The sequence below is a fragment of the Bos grunniens genome, chromosome 25 (assembly GCF_055505025.1).
Source record: "Bos grunniens cultivar Pamir isolate PY7600 chromosome 25, Bosgru_T2T1.0, whole genome shotgun sequence".
Classification (NCBI taxonomy): domain Eukaryota; kingdom Metazoa; phylum Chordata; class Mammalia; order Artiodactyla; family Bovidae; genus Bos; species Bos grunniens.
The window spans coordinates 2,905,687-2,933,644 of NC_141189.1; the positions used below are offsets into that span (position 1 = coordinate 2,905,687).

General features: G+C 46.9%; 1 protein-coding gene and 1 long non-coding RNA gene across 10 annotated transcripts in view; one reads left to right on the plus strand and one right to left on the minus strand.

The window, feature by feature from the left end:
- The window catches only part of SDK1 (sidekick cell adhesion molecule 1), a 742,921-nt gene that overhangs the window by 327,502 nt on the left and 387,461 nt on the right, over nt 1-27,958 (plus strand). The window lies entirely within an intron of this gene.
- LOC147344710 (uncharacterized) lies at nt 1,643-24,038 on the minus strand. Of its 6 annotated transcripts, none has more exons than XR_015155004.1 (5): nt 23,971-24,038; nt 23,087-23,242; nt 22,638-22,984; nt 22,290-22,374; nt 1,643-3,880 (listed from the first exon to the last, which is right to left on the minus strand). It is a non-coding gene; the product is annotated as an uncharacterized LOC147344710 (long non-coding RNA). The 6 variants fall into 6 exon arrangements; XR_015155006.1 differs by lacking the exon at nt 1,643-3,880 and adding an exon at nt 15,742-20,786; XR_015155002.1 differs by lacking the exon at nt 1,643-3,880 and adding an exon at nt 20,821-22,047.

Below are 27,958 nucleotides of genomic sequence, written 5' to 3' on the forward strand. Positions count from 1 at the left end.
CTGACAATCTCCTGAGAGTCCATCTGTCCACGTCAAGGCCCTATTTTAGCAAGATGGTGATGGCACCAGGAGGCAGACTGTCTTCACTGGGCCTGAGAAGGAAGGGTGCTCACAGGGACGCTTCGAGGCGAGAAGCCTGCAGGCTCAGTGCTGGGGCTGGTTCATCTGCTGAGAGACAGCCCAGCAGCGGCAGATATTCAGGATCCTGTGTCCTCCAGGTGTGTCTCATGTTCACACGTGTGTGCATGCTCACACATCCACATCCACAGAGACACGCATGTATGGAACAAATGTATAGCATGTATAAACACATGCCTGAATATGTATGTGCATGCAGGTGTGTACAACATACATCTTACATATATCCGACAGCTAGGACATAAATTTGATTTCAGGTTGGACTTTGAAGGAATGTATAATTAGATCATTTTAAATTAGTATTAATAAACTACATAGAGTCAAATATTCCCATATTTTTAAATCTATTTATAATAGTGAAAAGATTTGACTTTTCCATATTTGAAGTAAGATTGTGATACTTTTAGAATAAGATTTGTAATGATAATAAAATGTCCCAGAGCAGAGACATGAACATCCATGTTTCTGTCTTCAAATGAGGTGATTCTAGGGGGATTAATCAAAAAATGAAAGTTTATTTCATGCATAGTAGTTTTTTCTCCTTCGAGTTTTTGAATTAAATATTTAGGGAACTTGAATTTATGTTTGTAGCATATCTCCTTGACTCGGGGCTTGTTCCATGGTTTTTGTTTGTTTATTTTCCCTCTTGAGGTTTATGCTGGAATCGAGGGATTTGTACAATGAAACATTGGGTACACTGAGAAAATAAACAGTTGTTTAGGCCGCATGTCTGTGGAAGGGTGTGTGGCTTGCAGGGTAACCGCTCCTGCTGGTTTGCCCGGGACTGTTCCAGTTTAGCACTGAAAGTCCACGAGTCCCTGGGGCAACACGGATGGTTGGCCACCCAACCTGTTCTTTATGGCTACTATCGTTATAAAGTTTGCTGTATTATATGTTTTCCCTGCCAGTGTCAAAGGCTCTGCATCTATTAAAGAAGCTGGGAAAGTAGAAAAAGAAGTCTAACCTTAGCTAAGTATCCTGTAATTGCTAAGCGAGGCTTATTTTCAGTTGAACGGAACTTATTTTCAAAGCATGTTTCAAAGTAAGAGATTGTTGTCACCATGGGAAGAAGGTGATATGCTTCCAGAGTATGCTAGGCATTGTCAATTTGAGAAAAATTAGCTGCTAAGATATCCCCTGACCCCAGCATCTCAGTTTAGTCTCACAGATATAACTGCTCATCCCTTTTTACAAGCATTCTGGTTTGTCTCGCGCTTTGTTCTCTGTCTGAACAACACCAATGCTCACTGAAACATACCTGCTGAAACTAGCTCAGTGAGCTTTCCCTAGCTTGCCACAGGGAGATGTTTTTCTTTCTTCTTGGTGGAATGCTGGTCAAACACACACATGCCTTGAAGGGGAGGTAAGATGCAAGGGGAGCCGGGCGGGCGTGCCTGCGGCTGCGCCACTGAGACGGAGACATGCCAGCGGCTGGCTGCCCCGCACTCAGGGCAGCTCCAGTCACGCCGTGGCGAAGTACAGAGAGAAAGGGTAATACGTGCGCTCTCTTCTCACATGCACACTTTATTTTGGCCATCTTAATGCCTTTGCTGTTGTGCTTATAAATTTGAAAAATAGAAATGGTATAATCTAGCTTCTGGTATGCTTGAATCTCTAGGGAAACTTTTTTTTGCACACTTGAGGATGTAGATGAAGTCTGCATGACTTCTAACAACTTGGCACCTTGGTTTAGGCTCTCAGACAAAGAAACACTGCCTCCAAGAAATAGAAAATGTTACTTACATAACTTCATGTTTGAAAAATAGCAGTGACTTTAAAGGACAGTATGTCATTTTCAGAAAGCATAGATATGAGCCATATCAATAGAACGATTAAGATCTTTATAACTTTGATAGGTTCTTTTGACTAACTTGGAGATCGTTGACTTCACATGAAAGTAGAGAAATAGATGAAAGATATACCTCTCTGAGACAGAGTGGGCTTTCTCACTCAGTCATGAGAACCAGTGCTTGGGCCCCTCCTCTGTGAAGCGGGGTCCAGATGTGAGTTCTCTGTAGTCGTGGGCCTGTGGCCGTGGGCACCCCTTCTGTGCACCCCTGCCAGGCTCCAGCCTCTTCTCCTTATCCCGAAGTCCGACCCCCTTGGCACCACACTTTATGATTAGCAGTCTTACTTAGGGGAACACTTGAGCAAGTTTTGCACGCTCTCTTTGACCCGATGGATAAGTCATCTGAATGGGTACATCACCTAAAATAGTGAATAATTCTGCTGTTACTTTTGTTCCAGTCCCTACTTCCTCAAGTCCAGCTAGGGTGGAATTCTCTGAGGGAGGGAGGGACTGGTTTTTCTTTACCGTCGCACCACTGGCACACAGCACAGTGCCCCACACGTGCTGGTATTTGAGGAATATTTGTGGGTCGAATGAATGAATGGAGCTTGGCTTGTGCTTGACATCCCATAATAAGTTGTCCTGCCCCTCTCCTCCCTGAAATAAGGCAACAGCAAAGGGCAGCAGGAAGTGGTGCTCCGAGGTTGTTCCAGGACCCAGGGCGACCGGTGGAGAAGAGGCCCTTCTCTGACGCCAACACCTCGGCAGTCTACAGTCTGTCTAGTGGCCCCCAGGGTCAGAAAAGTGGTAAACGGTTTATTCACGTTTGAAATAGGGAGTGTCGTGTTGTTTTTCCTCTCTCTACCGGCAGACTTGGATTGATCTGGAGTGATGAAGGCAGTTTCTCAGCTGGCTTCATTAGTGAAGGGCCGAGAACCTAGAACAGCTCCCGCGGTCTCCTGACCCCTCCCTCGCCTCGCTCGGTGAGTCCCCGGTGTCATCACGTCCTCCTTCTTCCCCAGCACCAACCGCCGTCAGGCCGCGGGCACGCGCTACTTGGCTCGCTGCAGGAACCCTGACCCACGTCCCGGGTTCCAGTTTCGTCCTCCCCGGTAAGCCTCTGCCCTGGAGGGCAGACGCTCCCCGCAGGCCACACGAGGTCCCGCGGGCGCCCTCCGTGAGTGATTTCCGTGGTTTTCACGACGAATCCTGTGCTGGAGCCGTCCCTGCGGGCGGCCGCCTGCCCCCGGCTCCGCCCGCCTGCCCCGTCCCTCCGCGCGACAGCCATGTGGACTCTGCCCCGCCTGCGCTGGGCCCTCCCTCGCAGGACCTCACACGCGCAGTCCATTGCCCGGAAGGCCATTCCGCCGACTGGTTACCCCTTCTTGGCTTTGCATGTCGTCTTCCTCTGAGAACACTTCCCAGGCCGCTTGGCTGAGCCCAGGCGCGGCGAGGTCTGTGTGGTCCTGTTTCCCTCGCGGTTGGGCCCGTCAGCAGCGACAGCCTGTGCGCTCCGTGAGGATGGACGCAGTGTCAGTCGCCTGTGTCCCAGGCCCTAACGCAGCGCCTGGCGCACAGGAAGCAGTTGAATTTGAGTGTACTGGTTGATTTATGACTAATATTAATTTTCCTTCCATACTTGCCTGCCTATTAAAGTACATTCATGGAGATAAAAGGCTCTGAGCGACAGCGTGGTTTCACCCTGTCCGTGGGGAGGTAACTGGTTGATTCTCTCCTGTCTCAGGTCCTGCAGGATGAGAGGGTGAGGTATACTCACACTCACTCTTACCCGATGGTCCTGAGCCACGTGATCACATCTCTCTCTCTCTTTAAACTTGGAGTTGAAGCGGGTTTTCACTTTACTTTTCTCTTTAAGGACTTGTGCTTTGTTAAATGGGTGCTCTGGTAGTTTGGGACATTGTGTGGTAGAGATTTTTTTTTCATAATGTGCTCCTAGAAGAGAAATAAATGATACAAGAAATAAAAATCCCGATGAATTACAACACACGCAATTTCTTGTGCGTATCTCTATACCCTGCCAGGTTATTCTGACCTAACCATGGGTAGATTCTCATTTGAGAAATATATATCCGTGAAATTTATATAGTTGTTCAAATGTAATTTTATTATAACTATATTATTATAAAAAATTAATCTTTGGGACTTTGCAGCTTCTATTTATTCTGTTATTAAAAATGATAACATCACTTATTTCTTTTTTATACAAGTAAAATGTAGAACAACATTTTGGCCTAGAATGATTTTTTTAAAGCTAGCCTTTTGAAAAACTGAGGCTAAATGAAAATCTATAAATAGCTGCCTCGCAGGAGCTGGTAATTCTGGTCACCAGAGACAGAGGCGCATGGAAGTGTCGCTGACAGTGAGACAGGCGTACGCCTTGCACTAACCTGGGGCAGGGGCGTGTGAGTGACAGAAGTGTAAGGCTTAATGTCTCACCAGGCTTCAATCTCATACTCTCATTATTGTGTTTTCAGCTCAGATATAAAGTCATGTTGCATTGAGATTTTAACAATCAACATATGTAAAGTGTCACTTATCTGATTAATTTTAACTAAGCTAATTTATTTTAGAAAACCATCCCTGTGGAATTAATATAAACACAATGCAACAATTAAGAGAAAAAGTTAACAATGCACACTTTCTACTAAAACTCCCATATCTTTGTCTTTGTTTCTCCTTCAGCATGTCTAAATATCGACCAGCATTTTACAGAATGAACCATCGTCACCCTGATCTTGTTCCTTTGAAATCTGCCTTCTTCCCCAGCCCAGCTGTACTATTAATGTCCCTGTTTTAACTGATAACCACCATATTTAATTATGAAATATACATACATGTGGGAAAGTGCACAAAACATAAATGTGCAAAGTAAAACATGATATTCAGCAAACACCCACATGACCACCTGTCATTCCAGTTTTGAGCACAACCTGTAACCCTCCTGTGGGTCCCTTTCCAGTCACTCCTCCATTCCAACCCCGGAAGACTCGCTGCTGCTGCTGCTGAGGCGCTCCAGTCGTGTCCACAGCTGCTGCTGCTGAGGCGCTTCAGTCGTGTCCACAGCTGCTGCTGCTAAGGCGCTTCAGTCGTGTCCGCTCTGTGCGACCCCAGAGACGGCAGCCCACCAGGCTCCCCGTCCCTGGGATTCTCCAGGCAAGAACACTGGAGTGGGATGCCATTTCCTTCTCCAATGCAGGAAAGTGAAAAGTGAAAGTGAAGTCGCTCAGTCGTGTCTGACTCTTAGCGACCCCATGGACTGCAGCCCACCAGACTCCTCCATCCACGGGATTTTCCAGGCGAGAGTGCTGGAGTGGGGTGCCCTCGCCTTCCCCTCAGAAGACTTGACCTCTGTGGAAATGCGTTCCTGTTGCTCTTTAGTTTCACTGCTTCCATCTTTTGCTTCTTTGGCGGGGGTGTTGGGGAGAGGCATTTATACAAATGGAGTCAAATAGAATGCTCTCTTGTGAGTTGCTGTCTCAGTTCAGCGTTATGTTTTGAGACTCGTGCTTTTGTAGCTGTGTCTCGCCCATGCTCGTTGCCCTGTGGTTTCCATGCCACGGATTACCGTCCTGTGGTTAACAGTCATTCGTCTTGTTTGCAGTTCTGGCTGCAGTGGGCGGCCCTGCTATGAGTGCACAGTCCCCCCTTGTCTGCGTGTCACTTCCTATAGTTTCAGTTGCCCACCGAGGCCCAAACTATTAAACGGAAAGGCCCACAAGTGAGTAGTGCTTGAGTTTTACATCGAGCGCTGTTGAGAGTTGCTTGATGCAGTCTCTCACCATGCTGCTCTGTCCCACCACGGTGAGGCCCCAGCACCCGCATCGTCTGCTCCTGACATCCGGTCGTGGACATTGTCACCGTTCAGGGTCTCAGATGACTGAGGCAGATGGCCCTCTTCCTGACGTGCCGTCAGAAGGCTGATGGTAGCCTCACGCTGGGTTATGCTGCCGTTCACCTCCCTTCTCACGTGAGGTGAGGGGTGAGAACTGTACAGTGAGGTATTTCAAGGAGACCACACGTATATAAGTTCTCTCACAGTATAGTGTTACATCTGTTTCATTATCAGTCACTTTGTTACTCTCCTGCTGTGGCTAACTGGTAGGCTGAATGTTGACGTGGGTATCTTTATACAGGAGACCACATAGTGCACACAGGACGTGGTCTCCCAGCTTTCAGGGCCGCTGGGGGTCTCGGACGCCATCCCCCGCTGACGCCGTGTCCTTGCACGTGCTTCCTGGTGCGTGGGGTCATAGGCTGTGCCTGTCTTCAGTTGCACTGTATTTTTCAAACTGTTTTTGAACTTCATAAAGGAAGAAAAAGCTCCAACTCTTCATCAATATTTAGATTTTTAAACATTTGCCACACTAGCAGGTGTATAGTCATATCCCAGTGGTTTTAATTTCCCCAACACTACCCACTCCAGTACTCTTGCCTGGAAACTCCCATGGACAGAGGAGCCTGGGAGGCTGCAGTTCCATGGGGTCGCGAAGAGTCAGACACGGGACACGACTGAGCAACTTCACTTTCACTTTCATGCATTGGAGAAGGAAATGGCAACCCACTCCAGTGTTCTTGCCTGGAGAATCCCAGGGACGGGGAGCACAGAGTCAGACACGACTGAAGCGACTTAGCAGTGGCATGTTCATGTATGTTGTATGTTCTTATACGTGTGTCTGTCAGTTGCATCTCCTCCCTCATGCGGTACCGGTTTGAGTCTTCACACCTTCTGCCCATTTTCCTTCTGGAGTTGGCCGTTTTCCTTACTGATTCATAGGAGTTCTTTATGGACACTGGGCGCACATCCTTTGCCTGTGGTATTTTCCTCATCTCTGCAGGTTGCCGTTTCACTCCTTATGGTGTCTATTGAGGAGAAGAACTTTTTTATTTTTTACAATGGTTACATTCACCATATTTTCCTTTATGGTTAATGCCTTTATTGGCCTGAGGAAGGTCTCTTTTCTTGTTGTATAACAAGATGATATTCTCCTAGGTTCTGAGACCCTTACAGTTTCCTCTTTTACACTGGGGTCCCTAACCTACAGACTTGATTTTTGTCTGTGGCGCGAAGACAAATCCTGCATATTCTTCGTTTTCTTTTGTTGACACTCCTTTGTTTCTGCTCTTATTACCTGATGCCTGGCTGTTACCTCCTGCCTCTATCTGGCAGTTCACCTCACCAGGTAAATTTTCCCAATATGTCACTCTGGTGATTCTATATTGAACTAAAGAAAAAAAAAAAAAAAACAGAATGTCACTTATTTCATATATGATTGACTTTTGTCTTTTTTGGTATTCAAAACTCCTCAAAAAAAAATCTGTTGTTTTAGCAAGAAGAGTTAGCACCTCATCAGGTAAGAGCAGCTGGCTCCTATGGGGACTCATCACCACATCCAGAATGAGGTCCTCAGCTCCGCACACACCAGGCTGGCTTCTGTTTGTTTGGTCTGAATTCTTGGAACTGGTCAGGACCCTGAGGACTGAGTGATGGATGTGCCAAGCACTCATCTCCAGTAAGGGGGCAGCACACTCCCGTGACCATTAGATTCGTATCTGTTTTTCAGGTCGCCCTCTTTGCAGGACCAGAAGATCCAGGAAGCTAAGTTGGTGTCACAGAATGTTTTCTGTGCAGACAGAAGGAGCTAGACCATTTTAACAGATATTTATTCTGAGCCATGGTGAGGCTAGACACTTTGTCTTTACAGCAGTCTGCCTGGGGTTTTGTATGCATCCAGGTCAGTCTCTTCCTTTCTTGAACTGGGCTGAGAAACACAGCCAAGTCTTTGTTCTTTCAGCTGCTTTGTTCCAGGCTACCTGCTGACCCACCCTGTTCTCCCTACCATCAGAGCAGAGTACAGCTGGGTCGACTCGCACCACTGTTACTGTGAAAGAAGCCTTCTTTTCCAGGTTGTGGTATGTCTCGCCATATCTCCAGCCCCTGCCCCTGAGCATAGACGTCTGTTGGAGTTGAGTGCATCTGGCTTCTCTCTCCTTAATCCTACTACAAAAAGTCTTGTGGCTTTAGGCAGAACAGGCCACTTGCTATTTTTGAAACACATCTTGTGGCTTCTCGGTTCTTTACCTTTGGTTAATTATGTCATTTCTCTGTCTGGGTTTCCCTGTCTCGAGGTCCATTAAACCTATAACTTAAAAAAATCCTGTTTGGTGACACATAATGAACCTTTTCTTTGGAAGATGTCTCACGGTCACATTTCCTGCTAAAGGGCAGAACCCAGGGGGCCAAGTGTGAACTGCACAGCTCCTTCCTCAGGGCATGGCTGATTTCAGATCGCAGGTGACGGAGAAATTAATCCACCGCTGACCCTTGGCTAATCAGAATCTTTAAAGAAAGCTGTCCTAGGAAACCCAGACACTGGAAGCCTGTAGAGTCGTTTCTTGGAAAAAGCCGCACATCCTCCTGTGAAATTACTGGATGACCGAGGAGCCTCTGTGCATGGAGGAGGCAGCGAAGGGCGGTGTGGGCCAGGGCCTGAGGAGAAAGGACATGAGGCGGAGGCCTGGGGCAGGCCGGGGTGGGGAGAGACGGGAAAGCTGCCCTCGGCGGCAGTTCCTGGTTCTGAGCGGGTCCCCTTGATGCGGCTCTGCTTCCCTCCCGGGAGATCTGTGCCCTCCTGCTACGAGGGCAAGGTGGCATGGTTACCTAGCAGGAAAAGAAAGTCTTCCTCCCAGCCCCTTCCTACCTGAGTCTTTCCTACCCAGAGCTCGTATCTTTTTTTCCTTCATTTTAAAATTAAGGTATAAAGTCCGCCTGTTTTAGGGTACAGTCCAGTGAATTCGGACAAACATGTGGTTTCTGATCCCCCGCCACAACCGGGACATAAACCACTGTCGTCGCCCCGAATGTCCCTGTTTTGTGTTCAGCCCTTCCACACTCCTCAGTCCTTAGCAATCACTGACCTGTCTTCTGTTCCTATGGTTTGGAATCTTCCAAGAATGGCATGTAAACAGAATCCTACAGTGAACACCCTTTTAACTGACCTTTCCATTTAGCACCGCACATTTGCCCGTCATCTCCGTGGTTGCACGCATCGGCAACTGGGTCCTTTTTATTCCCAAGGGATGTCTCGTTGTGTGGCTGCACCTCAGTTTATTATTCTGCTCACTCCTTGAAAGACACTGGGGATATTTCCAGTTTGGGCCATTTATGAAAAAACCTACTAGAAACATTCACAAATGGGTTTTCATGTGAACATAATCTTTTTTTCACTGAGTTAAATTCCTAGAATGGACCTGCTGGTATTAACATAAATGTATGTTTAACATTATAAGAAAGTTAAAGAATCGCGTGGCTGACACACCAGTCCCGTTTCCGCGATGTGAGGCTGTCACGGACACCTGATTCTGTGAGAACAAAGTGGCTCATTGACTCCACCCAGCCCTTGAAACCTTGAAATAGCCTCCTGGTTCTTGGCCTTATTAGAGATAGGCCAACATGAACAACCCCATCTAGAGTTAACTTTCTAGTGGGGAATTCTTGAGGAGAAAAACTGAGGCATCATCAAAAGAGACAGGACATGCAGGTGAAGAGGAGAGATGAGCTGACACCAGCGCCTGGGTAGGTCCAGACGCAGTCCCGTTTACAGGCTCCAGAACTGCCTCGGTGCAGAAGACGATGTGCAGAAGTGAGAACAGTCAGAAAGTGCTCGCTCAGAGAGCACCCTGGCGCCCCCGCGGGCCCCGCGCCAAGGACCCGGCCCTCCCTGTGGGCAGTGAGTGCAGGTGAGCACTCGCTTCCAGCTCTTGAAACAGTTAAACACGTTTTCTAGGGACGTCTTTAAACATTTCTTTGAAGGATTCCAAATGATGTCCTCTTATTTACTTTATTTTCCCATCATTTTTAAAGGATAATTTTTTTTTTATATGTCCTTTGACTCTGAGGCTGCTTTTACTGATAGTAAATAAGTACTTAAAGGACTGAGATACTTTTTTTCTAGCATTTGACCAAACTAAAAGGCAGTGGCCCCTAAATTTCAGTGACACACCAAGCTTTTCAGAAAACAAGTTCCAAAGGGGATTGTTTTTATCTACAAAACACCATCTTATGGACAGGATATTGACTAGACTTGATAGAATGGAGGCGTGAAATGAGAATGAAGCGTCGCAGTAGCAAAGCCCGTGGGAGCGGTTTGCAATCAACAGGCTCACTCACTGCATGGAAGCAGCTGAGAGCTGGACCGGAAGATGAGAGGAACGCGTTGGTTCTCCGAAGGAAGCCTCGGTCTTCCCCTGGTGTCACGTGCTATCTGTCATGTGGCGGCTCTTTGTGCTCATAAGCTCACAGGAGAGTCTTACACGCCTCATAATTTATATTTAAAATCATAAATATATATAAATATATATATTTATAAGCAAATGTTTAAACATTCCAAAATGAAGATGCTGGCATACCCCGGTCCTGCTGGCATGTTCCCGTCTGAGTTGATTCACATCAGTTGTGAGATGCCGTGTGTGGTTGTATTCTGTGTTTTTTCTTCCTGTCTCATGTGATTCTGAATATTATATTTTCCTAATACATCAAGGTGGTCCTCTCTTGCTGTGCAAAGCCAAGGGTCTGTTGTCAACACAGAGCTTCTCTTCAGGCCCACTTTCCCTGCCGCTGGCTTAGTCACCACTTTACATGTGGACAATAGTTTTCGCTTTAAGGGAGGAAAACGTAAATGTTGGTTTTATTTGAGAAAGAAATAGTGGTGATGGTTGTACAACGTTGTAACAATGCTAACGGTTGTTAATGTACTTAATGCTATTAAATGCACGCGTGCACGTGTGCTCAATCTCGTTTGACTCTTCCGTGACCCCATGGGCTCCTCTGTCCATGAGATTTCTCAGGCAAGGATAGTGCAGCGGGTTGCCATTTCCTCCACCAGGGGATCTTCATGACCCAGGGATTGAACTTGTTTCTCCTGTATTAGCAGGCAGATTCTTTACCATCTGAGCCACCAGGGAAGCCCATTAAATACATACAGAATAGCAATTCTAAAGAAAACAATTCAGTGGAGAAAGAATAATCTTTTCAACAAATAGTGCTTGACCAACTGGATGTCTGTAGGCAAAAAGAATGAACTTCAACTTGAACTTCACACCAGAACAACAACAAAAACTGAAAGCATGCCAGTAGTGAAGAATTCTTAGATAAAGGCATGACTCATAGATAAAAAAAAAAAAGAAATTGGGTTTCATCGAAATTGAAAAGTTTGCAATGTGAATGATGTTGTGAAGAAGATGAAAAGATAATCTACAGACTGGCAAAAAAGCATTAATATTTGTAAATCACATACCTTTTGAAGGGCTTGTATCTGGAATATATACAGAATTTTCAAAATAACAGTTAAAAAAAATCCAGATATGAAATGAGTCAAGGAAATGAATAGGCATTTCACCATAGAGGATACACAGACGTCAAATAAGCCTATAAAAATATTGTCAACACCATTCAGTTCAGTTCAGTTGCTCAGTCGTGTCCAACTCTTTGCGACCCCATGAATCACAGCATGCCAGGCCTCCCTGTCCATCACCAACTCCTGGAGTTCACTCAAACTCATGTCCATCGAGTCGTTGATGCCATCCAGCCATCTCATCCTCTGTTGTCCCCTTCTCCTCCTGCCCCCAATGCCTCCAAGCATCAGGGTCTTTTCCAATGAGTCAACTCTTCACATGAGGTGGCCAAAGTATTGGAGTTTCAGCTTCAGCATCAGTCCTTCCAAAGAACACCCAGGACTGATCTCCTTCAGAATGGACTGGTTGGATCTCCTTGCAGTCCAAGGGACTCTCAAGAGTCTTCTCCAACACCACAGTTCAAAAGCATCAATTCTTCGGCGCTCAGCTTTCCTCACAGTCCAACTCTCACATCCATACATGACCACTGGAAAAACCATAGCCTTGACTAGATGGACCTTTGTTGGCAAAGTAATGTCTCTGCTTTTGAATATGCTATCTAGGTTAGTCATAACTTTCCTTCCAAGAAGTAAGTGTCTTTTAATTTCATGGCTGCAATCAGCATCTGCAGTGATTTTGGAGCCCCCCAAAAAATAAAGTCTGACACTGTTTCCACTGTTTATCCATCTATTTCCCATGAAGTGATGGGACCAGATGCCATGATCTTAGTTTTCTGAATGTTGAGCTTTCAGCCAACTTTTTCACTCTCCTCTTCCACTTTCATCAAGAGGCTTTTTAGTTCCTCTTCACTTTCTGCCATAAGAGTGGTGTCATCTGCATATCTGAGGTTATTGATATTTCTCCCGGCAATCTTGATTCCAGCTTGTGCTTCTTCCAGCCCAGCGTTTCTCATGATGTACTCTGCATAGAAGTTAAATAAGCAGGGTGACAATATACAGCCTTGATGGACTCCTTTTCCTATTTGGAACCATGCTGTTGTTCTACGTCCAGTTCTAACTGTTGCTTCTTGACCTGCATATAGGTTTCTCAAGAGGCAGGTCAGGTGGTCTGGTATTCCCATCTCTTTCAGAATTTTCCACAGTTTATTGTAATCCACACAGTCAAAGGCTTTGGCATAGTCAATAAAGCAGAAATAGATGTTTTTCTGGAACTCTCTTGCTTTTTCCATGATCCAGTGGATGTTGGTAACATCATTAGCCATTAGGAAAATGCTAATTCAAACCACAATGAGATTTCATTATACACCTTTCAGAACAGCTAAAATTAAAAGTAGTGACAATACCAAGCGCTGTCAAGATGTGAAGCTGAATCACTTGTGTTGCTGGGAGATGTGTAAACTGACACAGCCACTCAGAAAAAAAAAAAAAAAAAAAACAGAAAAAACAAACTTATCACAGGCACTTGGGCACTTACTCTGGAGAACTGAATGCCTGTGTTCAAGCAAAAATGTGTATACAAACAGAAACTGCAGCTTTATTTGTAATAGCCAAGTTGTAGACACTTCTTTGTAATCAGCCAAAAGTCAGAATCAAAATGAGTTGTCCTTCAGGAGGTGAATGATTAAAGCAACTGTGGTCCACCATAACCGTGGAATATAACTCAGCAATGAAAAGGAAAGGAATGAGCTATGTATACAGGCAGCAACCTGAGTGGATCTCAAGGACATTATGCCGAGTGAAACATATCCAGTCTCCAAAGGTTCTGTACTGTATGGTTTCGTTTCTGTGACGTTTCCAACATGGCACAGCTGTGGAGACGGAGAAAGCCAGTAGTCGTCTGGAGTTGCAGCTCCAGGAGAGTTTGGAGGGCCGAGGGGTGGGTGTGCATGTGGAAGGTTAGCACAAGGGCCTCCATGGTGATGGAACCGCTGTGTGTCTTGGTGGTGGTGACACAAGTGATGTATGCACGCTAAGCTTTCGTAAAACCTGGAAAGTCTAGATACAGTCTACAGGCTGTGCCAGTGGCTACTCTGGTTTTGAAATCGCGCGATAATTATATAAGACTGCCTGTGGGGGAGACTGGGTGAAGCGGGCCAGAGGCTTTCCTGTATGTGCATCTTCCCATGAATCTGTTATTATTTACAATCTCACACCGGCTTCAGAACAGAGCTGTGGAGCTGACTGTTACTCCTGCAGGGGGAATCCCTGCAGGAACAATGCCAGCAAATACATGGCGGCCTCTGAGAAGCTTAGCTTTGCCTGTCGCCCATCCTACCCGTTCTCTTCTCTTAAAGGGAGCAGCTATCCTGACTCATAAGTATGTAAGCCAGTTTGTGATTCTTTCTAATTTGTAATAATTAATATCGTTAATAGGTGTACCCCCAAGTACAATAATTTAGGCTTTAGACTAAATGAAATCTTATTCTTTTTGTGTTCTGACCTCTTTCACACAACATATTATGAAATTCATGCTTGTTCTAGAAAGTAAATGTTCATTTTCATTACCTTCTAATTTTCCATTGTCTGCACACAGCACGGTCTGTTTATCCATTTTAGTAGTAATAGATTTTTAAATTGTCTCCTTTTTAGACTATTATAAGCCATCCTTATACATATTCCCTGGTATTCCTGCACACATGACTGTTGGGTTTTGCCAAGGAATGGCTGAGTCAAAAAGGTAGGCATGTTCTCAGATTCATGAGGAAATGCCTATTTTTCAAAGCATTTGTCTAGTTGTCCAGTTTTTCCTTTAATGACTTAACATATTTTACTTATTCATAATGTCTAGGTATGACTTTTATCGTTAGAATAATGATATCTGAAAATACTGTTTTGCTTTTTCTATGCTGCACCCACAGTATCTGTAACAGAGCCTGTCAGTACAGTCGCTCAGTCGTGTCCCTCTCTTGGCGACTCTGTGGTCAGAGCCTAAGACGTGGCAAACATAGCAGATGGTTTGTTGAATGAATAAGTCAAAGTCATGGGCGTTATGTCCCAAAGACATCTTTCCTCCCTTCACTTGAGGTCCACAGGCTTTTTTCTGAACCCCTGGAGACCAGATGTATTTTGGAATTCAGAGTTTTAAATATTTCCTTTTAGGAAGTGTAGCAGTCCACACACTGTATATTACCTAATACCACAAGTGTGGACACTGGGAGCCTTGCGCCATCAAACGTGTTCACATCTCTGCTGGTGAGACTATGACAGACTAAATGGGGTAAGAACAGACTGTAAATAGCCTTAGAGCAGTTAAGGTAATCGTTTGATTAGTAGAATTTTAGAGGACCTGCCTGTCAGATCACTTGAAGATTACGATGCTAAAAATTACTAAACAAAATTCATAGACCTGCTGCAGCTTTCACTACAGCTCCATGCGATGACAGACCAGGTAGATAGGATGGTCCTCGCCTCCCAGGTGCCATAATTGAGTCACCAGAAAGGAAGGATCCTGCCCCAGGGCCCACTGAACAGCAGAGCCGGAACACAAACCTTGTCATGATTCTCATACTTTTTCAACAGTGCCGCAACCGCTTCTCATGAAAGCAGCAGTTTCTGTGATTTGTAAATTAGCATGTCCAGAGGGGAGGAGGCTTCTTCATGATGAAGCGGCCATAAATCACGCACGGTTGTACTGAGATTGGAAACAGAAGCGAGGGCAGTGCTCCCGCCAAGGCACGTGTGTGCTCTGGGCCGTGAGGGCCAGCGTTCACGCGCCTGCTGCAGCGAGCGCCCTGACCCTGTGCACACTGCACGCTCTCGCCTCCAGCATCAGCGACCGCCCTGGCCTCTGCGCCTGTCTCCTCCCCCGAGTCCTCAGCTCCTCAGCGCTGCCCGCTGCACTGCAGCCCGCTCTCTTTCCGCAGCGGAAGACGACCCGGAACCAGGCGTCCGGGACCTGTCTAGACCTAGCGGCAAACCTGAGGATGAGAGCAGCCCGCCTCAGGCCGGTGCTAGCTGGCAGGGACTGACACTGAGCGGCTGAGCGAGCGAAGGGCCGCAGGTTTTCAGGCTTCCTCCGCCTGCTGCTGGTGGAGGTTGAGTTGCCTCCCCCAGTAGCACGTGAGCCGTGTGAGGGCGAGGCTGCTCCTTGTTCTGTTCCCTGTGCTTTCCTAAGACCTGCAACAGGCCCAGCCCACGCTCTGCACTGGCCAGATACCTGCTCATAAACAAATGATTGTTTGCGCTCTTATTTTTAAGAGCAGTGTGCCTTTGAGCTCAGTTAAAAAGTGTCAGGCTAGAAGAATCAGATAGGATTTCTGTGGAGAGTTAGGTGGACTTTGACATGCCCTAAAGGAGTGCTCATCATAAACAGTCATCGTGATTTCCGTGTCGTCTGTTCATTGCAATTCAGGGGGCTTGGTGGGGACAGGAAACCCGCCTGTGCCTGCTCACAGTAGCAATCCAGGGAGTATTCACTGACCTCAGGCTCCGCCAAGATGGAGGAGCGCCCCCACTCCCAGGCCCTCCCCTCAGAACTGAAGCTCCCCGCCCGTGGCACTGCAAAGGCACCCAGGGCGTCTGAGGGTGGGAGAGCGGCCAGCCCTGCTGGGGACTGGGCGCTTAAGGATCCAGGGCTGGTGAGCTCCCCAAGCTTCCTCATTGTCACCGTGTGTCCCGGATGAGGAGCTGCAGAAACTCTTGCCTGAGCCAGCAACACACACACGCGCACAGACACACCCCCCCCCCCACCCCTGAGGAAGACTGTTCCTTGTCCCCAGAGGACTGGGAGGAGTCTCCACAAGTGTTAGCCTTGTGGTAACCCTCCTCTACTCTAGCCAGACAGCAACAGGAAAAATGTTCCCTCCACCAGCTCCTCTTCCTGGGAAAGTTGATGTTTCAGCTCAAGCCCCACCCCACCCAAGCAGGCTTCTGCTCACGTCTGCGTGTTGGGTGGTGTTGGCAGGACTGAGTGGGAGCTGATCCTCCATCCTCCACCCAGAAGACACAAGTGGTGTTCTGAGCCTTCCCCACCGGAGTGCTGTCCATCCCGGAGCCCAGAGTGCCCTTAACTCAGCAGCCACGAGACCCTAAGGAGCCAGTAGGGGTGGGCCCGGGCACCCTCAGCACTTGTTCCATCTGGGCCCTGAAGGAGGGGAGCTTCAGCCCATCCTGCAGAAACAAAGCAGTCGCCCCCACCTCCCGCTCCTGGAGGCTGTGGGAGGGGGCACACAGTGGAGCTGACCTTCACTCTCACTCAGGAAAAGAGCTCGTGGGAGTCAGAGCGCCCCCCTGCCCCACCGCCTTTGCCAGAGTAGAGTTGGGGGCAGCAGTGCAAAGCCAAATGTATGTGTCAGTCATGGAACTGCCTGCTAAAATGAAAATTACGTGGGATGCAAAGTCTTATGTACTATCCAAAGTGTCTAGGACATAATTTAAGATGACTTATCGTACTAAGAACCAGGAAAATCACAACTTGAGTGAGAAAAGTCAGGAGACACGAACCCAGAGATAAATCAGATTTTGGAATTACCTGTAAAGATTGTAAAGGGGCCAGTCACAGAAGTACTTTAACAAGGAGTTATTAACTCTCCTCAAATAAATGGAATAAGATAGAAAACTACGAAAGCTTAGCAAGTAAGTTGAAACAAAAGCCAAGGACCAAAGTGGAAATGAAAGAACAGAGAAATGACGACCAAACAAATAACGCACTGGGTGGACTCGGTGGCAACAGAGAGGGCAGGACTGAGTCAGTGAGCTTGTAGAATGGGGTGGGGCAGTGGGGAGGAGCAGAGAGCCACAGGCACCTGTAAGCAGGGACAGGAGCCAACAGTCATATCGTCAAGGCTCAGGAGGAGAGGAGAATGAAGGTGGGGCTGAAAAGGGTTGGAAAACATCATGTCTGAAAACATCCCAAATTGGGCCGAAAACATCAACCTAAAAAACTGAGTAAACCCCAAATCAGATAAATGCAAAGAAAAGCACACTTGGACATGTCGTAATTAAACTTCTGAACACTAAAGAAAAGGTCTTGAAAGTAGTCAGAAATGACACATTACTTACAGGGGAGCATGCATTCGAATGACAGCAGTCATCTGAAACTGTGGGGTGTTGAAGGAATTGGCCTAACATTTTTAAGTACTGAAAGAAAAGAACTGTCAACAGGAGATTTTGTGTCTGGTGGAAACATCCGTCAGAAGAAAGGGAAATCAAGACATACTCAGGTGATGAAAAACTAAGATAATTTGTTGATAGAAGTGCAGCTAAAGGCAATTCTCTAAACAGAATATGACAGAAAGCAAGCTTAGAACTTCAGAAAGGAAGGAACACTGGAGTGCATAGAAAAAGGAGGGAATTTGATAGACTATTCTGCTTCTCTTGGCTGTCTTAAATCGTACTTGATGGTTGAAGCAGACACTATAGCATCGTCTGAAATGGTGCTCAGTATATGCAGGGGAAATAGTTCAAACAACTTGTCTTTAAAAGTGGGGAAGGTAAAGGGATCTAAATGGAAGTAAGTTTTCTAAACTTGAGAGTGGTAAGTCTTATATATGCATATAGTACCTACATCAGCCTGTAAGGAAACCATTCAGGATACTGAAAAACACTAGAAATAAATCACTATATTCCTAAGAAATGTTTCAATAACCCACAGGGAGATAAGAAAAGTGAAATAGAGTAACAGATGAAAGAAACAGAAAAATAAAATGGCAAATTTAAGCCCTAATGTATCAATAATTATATTAAATGTAAGTGATCTAAGACATGGCTTCCCAGGTGGTAAAGAACCTGCCTGCCAATGCAGGAGACTTGAAAGATGCAGGTTCGATCCCTGGGCCAGGAAGATCCCCTGGAGAAGGAGTGGCAGCCCACTCAGTATTCTTGCCTGGAGAATCCCATGGACAGAGGAGCCTGGCCAGCTATAGTCCATAGGGTTGCAAAGAGTCAAACATGACTGAAGCGACTTAGGACGCACACACGATCTAAGATGTAGATCTGTAGAGTGAATAATAGAAACAGGATCCAACTGTGCTGGCTACAAGAAAGTGACTTTAAATGCAATGACAGGGGTGGGCTGAAAGTAAAACAACAGAAAACCATATATGATGGAACATTAAAGAAAAACCCAGTTCTTTTTATGAGGATAGTATTACTTTGATACCAACATCAAATACAGTATTTAAAAGAAAATAACACTGTATACCAATCTTTAATACATTTAGTCATAAAAATTCTTCACTAAAATATTAGCAAATCAATTCAAGTAATGTATAAAAAATTATATATCATGACTAGGATTTATTCCAAGTATTAACATTTGAAAATCAGTCTATGTAGTCCATCTTTCTCAATAAGCTAAAGAAGAAGAAAAAATCAAACTATGCAGAAAGAAGGCTTGGCAGAATCCAACTCCTATCTCTGGTAAAAACTGTCAGCCAACTAGGAATAGAGGGTGTTGGGCCGCACCCCACAGGCCTACGAGGCCTGCACTGGGCCAGCTTAAGACCCAAGAGAGAGCCCAGAGTCAGCAACAGAGCCCCCGTGGCAGAATGAATAGGGGAGCCTACCTGTCTGAAGCAAAGTCCTGGGGTGACACCCCACTGTGTGGCTGATGGCAGGCAGGATGCGGCAGGTGTCATCACTGCAAGGGGAAAGGGGAGGTTACCAGTCCTAGGGGAACTGATGTCAGGTGGGCTCAGTAATTGCCAGGGAACCTGGTAGAGGGCAGGCCCCTCACCCGCCTTGTGCTAAGAACAGTCACTAGCTGGGGCCTGGATCAAGTAAGCAGGAAGGTCAGTCAGGGGAGCAAGGTGTGGGTGAAGCAGGCCCCGGTCGGGCAGAGGAGGTACAGGGAGCCAGGGAACAGTCATCTGAGTGACCTGACCACATACGCCCCCTGCTCCGTACCCTGAACCACCCTTACAATCTTGGTCTGCCCCTCTTCCACCTTATCCCTGGGGAAGGCGCGACCAGGATACCACAAATACAGCCAGGCCACCCCCACGGGGAAGGGCGGACCCTGGCTCTAAAAGAAACATTCCATTGGCCGAGTCAAGAGTCAGCTGATGCTGGAGCTCCAATACTCTGGCCACCTGATGGGAAGAGCCAACTCATTGGAAAAGACCCTGATGCTGGGAAAAGATAAAAGGCAGGAGGAGACGGGGGCAGCAGAGGATGAGATGGTTGAATAGCATCCCCAACTCGATGGACATGAGTTTGAGCACGTCCAGGAGATAGGATGGGAAGATGAGGCAAGCCTTTCCTTCCCTGGGCAGTAGTCCCCCCGTAGTCACAGTAGCCAGAGGAAGCTGCTGGGGAGGAAACCCGGAGGAGGACGGCAGCATCTCACTGTGGACGCAGCAGCTGTGCTCATCTCGCAGTGAAGCCGACGCTGGTGCTCAGATAGGTCTCCTCCCTCGGACTAGGGACGCGAGGGGAGACACCTGACTGGCCGTCACGGGAGATGGTGACAACTGGGCAAAATACAAGCATTCAGAGAGAATGGCACACCCACCACTGGCTTCTGTCCTGGTCTGCAGTACAATTTAGAAGACTCCCGTTTTCAGTAATACAAGGACGTGTCCAAAATCACATACACAGTGGCCACCAGTTTTACCTTGGATGTCTGAATCACAGCTACTCCATCTTGACTTAAATGTATTCCCTTTCTCAGTGGCCAAAGCAGATGTACACTGCACATCTGAAGGACCACAAAGCAGGCCGCTCCACTCACTAAAATTTAAGCCATGGATAAGCCAGAATGACCTCCCCATACCTGAATACATGGGTTTTCCCATCATTTCCCCTTCTGATCGCAAACTTTTCAATAGAAAGCACTGATGATTAAAATACCTGTCCCTCGTTGCTGGGTGCTGGCTCCCACCTACACTGCTCAGCCCAGACTGTGATTGGACGTGAACCCACTCTCTGAATTGAGGTGACACGCCTGGTCTCGGGACTCGGTGAAGCTCAGGCTCTTTCTGTCTCATCACAGAAAGAACTGAGGGAGAAAGTGATAAGTAAGGTATGGATTTCTTTAGAGAGAGACATATTCCACAGACAGAACGTGGGCCATCTCAGAGGGTGAGGGCGGCCCCAGGGCAGGGGTCATCTCAGACCGCAAGAGCACTCAAGGGAGAAGAAGTCTGCAGGCTGAGCATGGGCCACCTCAGAGGGCAAGCTCTGGGGCGATCAGTTTTCACAGACTGGGTAACTTCTTAGGCTGATGAGTGGGAGGGCTGTCCTCACTGTTTTGGGGAAAGGGAGGGGATTTCCAGAAACTGGGCCATCACCGGTTTGGGGGCCTCTTATGTTTGGCCTGGAGGTGCCATGGCACTGGTGGGTGTGGCATTTAGATGCTCGTGCGTTACAAGGAGCCTGTGATGAGGCTGCGGGTCTACTGGAGGTAGGGTCTTCTGCCGCCCGGGACCTCGCTGGTTCTGGCCGGTGCACGCATGTCCTCAAAGGCCATGTCCTCCACCTTTAGCTCCACTGCCCCAGGTTCTGCCACGTCCCCTGATTGCTAGGCCTTCGTTATAGTTTGCTTAGTCCTTCACGTTGAGAGAAAACGAATCAAATCTCAGGGTTTGTTAATGAGGAAGCACTTTATAGGCTGTGCATTTGATCCTTGTGCCCATTGTCACACAAGCGCCATACGTTTGCTTTTAGCAGCAGACTTAAAGCAAGCAGTGTCACACTTCATGAGTAGTTATACCGACAGTTTCACTAGATAATTTTCTTTCCGACCAGCACATCTAGGCCAAAGTATGGCTAACACAGCAACTTTCATAAATACAGACCTCAATGAACAAAGCTAGAGTTTAACATCCACTGAAACATAATACTGTTATAAAACTACATGCACCTCCACCAAACACAGCCAAAGCAAGATTAATTTGTTTGTCAAAAAAGTCTGGTTGATTGGTCATAAGATCAGATCAGATCAGTCGCTCAGTCATGTCTGACTCTTTGCGACCCCATGAATTGCAGCACGCCAGGCCTCCCTGTCCAGCACCAACTTCCAGAGTTCACTCAGACTCACGTCCATCGAGTCAGTGATGCCATCCAGCCATCTCATCCTCTGTCGTCCCCTTCTCCTCCTGCCCCCAATCCCTCCCAGCATCAGAGTCTTTTCCAATGAATCAACTTTTCACATGAGGTGGCCAAAGTATTGGAGTTTCAGCTTTAGCATCATTCCTTCCAAAGAAATCCCAGGGCTGATCTCCTTCAGAATGGACTGGTTGGATCTCCTTGCAGTCCAACGGACTCTCAAGAGTCTTCTCCAACACCACAGTTCAAAAGCATCAATTCTTTGGCGCTCAGCCTTCTTCACAGTCCAACTCTCACATCCATACATGACCACAGGAAAAACCATAGCCTTGACTAGATGGACCTTTGTTGGCAAAGTAATGTCTCTGCTTTTGAATATGCTATCTAGGTTGGTCATAACTTTCCTTCCAAGGAGTAAGCGTCTTTTAATTTCATGGCTGCAGTCACCATCTGTAGTGATTTTGGAGCCCAGAAAAATAAAGTCTGACACTGTTTCCACTGTTTCCCCATCTATTTCCCATGAAGTGGTGGGACCGGGCTCCTCCAAATTGGCTGTGATGGAGCTCCTCAGAAGGAGTGGCAGACTGGATTCCCAAAACGCCTCTCCAAGTCAGGAAAGCCATGCCAAAGGCCAGTCACCAGGCCCCACCTCTGGATTTCTCTCTTTTAGAGGTCCCCAAAATAATCAGATTCCTGCACAAGACGGGAGACAGTCTTTCCCATTCCCTGCTAAGGTGGCTCAGAACCCACGAGTCTCAGTTTCTGGAGACCAGACAGAGAGAAAATAAAAATGCTTCAGTTCAATCCACATGTAGTTTATCAAATTGCTGTAAGTCATAACTAACCTGAGGGGAAGGGCTTCCCCATAAAAACACAGATGAAAACCAGTAACATTCCGACAAAACCCATGAACATTATAACCACATTCACCAGTTCTCTCAGTAACCAATCCTTTTGTTAACTTTTTATGAAGCCATTGGGTTTTCCATTAGAATTCTACTTACCTAGGTCAGCAGTATGATCTGAAGTTTACCAGAGATCTGTACTTGTTAAAACATCCTTCCTATGAATCTTCTTGAAGATGAAGCACTTTTGCAAAAGAATCAGAAGAAAACAAAAACTGTCTATAAATGACAAAAAAAACTTAAAAAGGCACAGTTAAACACCTGGTCACGATATAACCAATAAAGAAACATGGGTGCAAAAATTATAACTGATTATAATCTTAACCCTTGAAAACCTTAACGTCTGGCAAAATCCAAGAAGCAAGAAATTGTGCATTTCCAAGTGGAAAATGCAATGCTTTACTCTTCCTCTCCTGAGCAGGCAAAAGTAGATAAACTTAGACCTACACCCAGAAACTAATATCCCAGCATTTTGTCCTGTTTGAAATGGCCCATGAATTCTCTTCTTGTGTCACCGAGTCCAAGCTCATACCGCTCACCACATGGCAGGCTGGTAATCTAGAAACAAGTTGTTGGGGCAAGGAATAATGACTTCATTCAGAAAGCCAGCAGACTGAGAAGATGGTCAGCCTGTGCCCCAAAGAACCGTCTTGCCTGAGTTAGATTCAGGCTCCTTCTGTGCTAAAAGGGGAGGGAGTAAAGTCAAACACTTCCTGGTTCCCATCAGCCTCTGGACAGGTCGTGAATTTCCTCCTTCTGCAGCCATTCACAAGTGGGCCTAGTTGCGAGGTTTCCTGTGAGATAAACACAGGTATTTTAGCTTAATGCTCATTCCCTGGGAAGCAGGGTTCCCAGAGATGACCATTATGTATAATTTAAGCTTATAGGCAACATACCTTTAGAGATGAATGCAATGCAGGAGACCCCGGTTCAATTTCTAGGTTGGGAAGATCACCTGGAGAAGGGAAAGGCTACCCACTCCAGTGTTTTTGCCTGGAGAATCTGGCCTGCGTCTCAAAGAGTCGGACAGGACTGAGCCACTTTCACTTTCCCTTTGGAAGAGAATACAAAAGGTTCTTCCCTATTACACTTTCAAATTTAGTTTCAAGTTATCAAAATCTAAGAGAGACTATTTTAGATAGGCATTCCCAAAACATAATTACTTCTAGGGATTACCTAAAATTATTAAGAGTTTACCTAAAAGCTCTTTTCTTCTTTACTCTTAGAGATCATGCAAGATTAAATTTGCATAGAGACCAGGTAGTTCATTTAATCTCAAAGGCACAAGAGAAATCCCAATTCCTTCTAGAAAGCTAGCTAGTCAGTTACAGAAGGCTCACTCTGATACAGTAGCAGAGATGTTAGAGGCCGTTGTTTGCAAGACGTCTTGGCAGCCACTGTTATCAAGGACAGTCACCACAAAGCCCAGCATCCTGTGAGCAGCCACCTTGGGCTTTCTACCCGCAACACACACACATTTTCAAGATCACCCCTGGAAACCTGTGGGCCCCACGTGTTAGTGGAGAGCCGCCCAGGCTCACACTCGCAACTTCTGGGCCCTGCCTGCTAGTGGACAGCCCCTGCGGCTTCCTGTTCCCCATCCTGAATTTCCCGACATCTCTGCGTTCACGGGATTTTCCTTGGTCTCCTGGCTGGTCCACTGGTTGTTGGGCTGCACACAAGAGGCTACCTGGCCTTTATCACCCAGCTTTGAGAGCAGGGGAAGAGCCTGCAGTCAGCAACAGAGACAACCAACGGTGTAATGGACGGGGGAGCTTACGTGTCGGAGGCGAGGTCCTGGGCTGACAGCCCGCCGTGTTGGCAGGACAGTACCTGCGGGCAGGCTTTGCTCCCGGGGGAGGAGATTACCAGTTATAGGGGAAGTGAGGCCAGGTGGGCTCATTAGTTACCACGAAAACTAGTTAGAGGGGCAGGCCCCTCACCACCGCTTTGATAAGAGCAGTCACTAGCTGGGGCCTGGGTCAAGTAAGCAGGAAGGTCCGTCAGGAGAGTGGGGTGTGGGTGAAGCAGGCCCCGGTCGGGCAGAGGAGGCACAGGGAGCCAGACAACAGCTGTCACAGAGAGGGGAACTTTGAACTTCCTCAGATTGATCAAAGCACTTGGTGGGGCAGAGGGGGGGCACATCCATCACTCATCCATACATAGCGGGTGGGGATGTAAAATGGTACAGCCACTCAGTATAGGAACAGTCTGGCAGTTTTTGTAAATCTAAATATGCAATTACACACAACGCATCAAATGGACACTTGGGCTGTTTTACAAGATTGAGATGTTTGCAGTGAGGTTTTTTGGTTTCAGATGCTCTGCGGCGACCACCTCTTCCTTCTGTGGCCTGGAGTCAGCACATGCGTCGTAAGCGCTTAGAGCGGGGGAGTGAAGGGGAGCTGTGGCAGCTTCACAGATTGTCAGGAAAGGTTTTACTCCCAAAAGTTAGAGGATTTCGGGAGGGAAGCTGCTCCAGAAACTGTTTTAACCACTCAGGGCAGTGGATGCATTAGAGCTTTAGGACCATCAGCGCAGTAATGGTGCAGCCAATTCCTAACCCCTCTGAGCGCTGTGTACACAAAGCTACCGTGTTATTACTACTTCAGGACAGCCGAGGCTTCCTAAGTGCTTCTTAGGCACTTTACACGCCTCTCCAACGTCCTGGAGGGCGACATGGCTCACAGGAGACCGCAGTTGGTTCAGCCCGGTGGTTTGAGAATCAGACCTGGACTCTCAATCTGGCCCCGCCGGTTCCTGGCTGTGTGACCTTTGGCAGGCCGGTTAATCTTTGGGCTTCAGCTCTTGCTGCAGAACAGGGACTGAGCAGTGACAGGGCAGACCCCTCCTGAAGGGTCTCGCAAAGGACAAGCGAGGCACGTACCGTAAAGTGGGTCCTCGGCGCTCTGCGATGCCCGCTTTGCCACTGCCGTTGTCGGTGTTCTTAGAAGCAGGAGCAGTCGTGATGGTGGACAGGGGAGTCCGGGGACAGGTTTCATCTCTGCCCCTAACTTGGGGTGCGACTTCTAGAAGGTCACTTTGATCTCGGGCAGCCTTGGCCTGCGACGGCTTGGAGCCAGCCTTGAGTTCCCGGCCAGAGACTGGGCTGGCTCACAGTGGTAAGAGCACCAGATCCCAGCCATCAGACCAGTGGTCAGTGACAAGGGCCCTAGCCCTTTGGCTTTGCAGAAAAGAATTTCCACAAAGATGGAAAGTAGTGAAGCAAGTTATGTGTTTATTAAGAGGAAAAAGAGTACAGTACATGTGGATAGGCACACGGGTGGACTCGGAGCGAGAGAATCACCGAGTCGCCCCCTTGTGGCAGGTTAAATCACTTACATGGGGCATTTCTTCCCGGTTTCCTCTGGGCTTCCATGGTGGCTCAGAGGGTGACAAATCCGCCTGCAATGTGGGAGACCTGGGTTCGATCCCTGGGTTGGAAAGAGCCCCTGGAGGAAGGCATGGCAACCCACTCCAGTATTCTAGCCTGGACTATACAGTCCACGGGGTCGCAAGTGTCGGACACCACCGAGCGACTTGCACTTGCACTTCCCTTTGGCCCATCGTTCTGGTTTGCCTGGTTCACAGGCCGAACATGGTATATCTCAGGATCCTCCCATGTGTACACACTCATCTCTCAGCCAAGGTGGATCCTACCGAAGAGGTATCTGGGAGGTCAACATCCCTTAACATAACTCCCCTTTGATTACAAGAAACCTTTCTGCACATGTGTGGTTTGGGAGGTCTCACTTCAGGAATGAGAAATAACTCATCTGAGCAGGACACAGCCTCCTCCCTTCATTGCCCTGCTATTTTGTCTTGGAGTTTCAGTCAATAGAGAATGAATCTCCAATTGCTTTACTGGGGCCAGGGGATGGGGGTGGGGGACCCATCTGCCTCCTGCCTCAACCTAGCTTTTCAGACCTCAGTTTCCTCTTCTAGAATCTTTGCAGGCAGGACATTGCAGATAATATGCAAAGTACCTTTCAGTGTTCATTTTCTGGGATTCTAAGGTGATCTTGTTGGAGATAAAATGATAAAAATAACAGTGGTTTTTTAAAAAAGTAAAGAAAACAAGCTAAAAAAACACACACAGCAAACAGTGGTTGAGTGCACCGCCTGTGGCACCTTCTGGGCCTAGACTGAGCCTTCGCTCTGTTCTCGGTATGCGCTGCTCGTGGCCAGCTTTCGCACCGGGACCGTGGCTTTGTTCAAGATGGTGGCGCTCTGTGCTTCCTGTTCCTGACCTGAATCCTGATTCTCTAAGACAGGTCAGCAACCTACAGCTGCCAAAGGCAAATCCGTGCCCCCCGACCACCGCCCGCCCCCCCCTCCAGTTCGGGGTTTCTGTAAATAAGGTTTTATTGGAATATAGCAGGCTATTCATTTGTGTGTTGTCTGTGGTCGTTTTCCATCTGCGTGGGCAGAGGAGTTGGGTAGCTGTGACAGAGACCACATGGCAGCAGACCCTGAGCTGTTCACTGCCCGGCGCTGTGCAGAGCGTGTTTGCAGCCCCTCCTCTAAGAAAGTGGTGGTCCTGCCGGCCCTCCGTTTCCCAGCTTCCCTTGGAGCCACAGAACGATGGAGGGCAGGCTTCCTTACAGACTTCGCTGAGCTGCTGGGCTGCTCCCGGAGCTCCTTTCCTTTAAAACATTTTTACGGTTGTTGTTCTTGCTTGTGCCTCAGTGAAAACCAATATTACAGTCTTTTACTATTGTGAAACTGGACACATTACTTCTCTAGGCCTCAAGTGTCTTCTCTGTTTCTCATTTAATGATAATGACAAGGATTAAATTAGATGATACATATAAAACTTTTGCTCAGTCTCTTCCATGGAATAAACAAACAATTGGAAGTTATTGTTTTTATTTCTGATGAATCCATATGTAATTTTATTTTACTTTGAGTCTATGTGTCCACAGGCACATATTTGTCAAATTAAATACCTTTTGTAAAAATCATATTTTATTTAGAAATGTTTTGACATCCAGAACATGTGTTTCTATTGCAAACAAAAACATTTTCAGTTTAGAAATACTTGTTTTGATCATCTGCGTGGAAATGAATATTTTGTATTTGAGTTAAGCTACAAAATATTTTTGCCAAATGCTTTTGCAAATATATCCATCCATTTCTTAGAATATTGCCTTGGAGAAGCACCCAGTGGCAATTACGCTTTGAGATGAGATTTACGGTTTATAACCCATAGCAGATCTAACCTTTGGAAGAGACAGGGAATGACAGCTGGGACAGACAGCTTGGGTACGGTCAGAGCAGTGGTCGGTGTTCTCGCCACGACTCCAGCATTACAGCCAACACTGGCTGGATGGACTTCCAGTGTGAGTGTCACGAAGCCAGAATTAAATGGCATGTTATACTTATGTCCCAAGCATCATACAATATTGATCTTTTTATTGTAACTATAATTTTCTGAGGGCTGTGAGTAAATAGATTTTTTTTTGTCACAATTATAGTAATCCACTTGAAGCTTACTGTTGCCGTTCAATGATAGTGGCAAGCGTTTATTTTTTTAATAATAATTCTCACATGGTTTCCCTTCCAGATTTTACACATAGTAAATGAAAAAGTAAGCCCACTGAATCGCCTGTGTCTTTTGCTGGCATTTAGGATAAAGAGAAATCCAATAAATCTTGCATGGAGCAGTTCTACTGATATTGGATTATGTGATCATTGTGTAACTTTACAGATAAATCACCAAGCAAACATCACACGGTCAGTCTTGTTTAGAAAGTAGGAGAGCACGT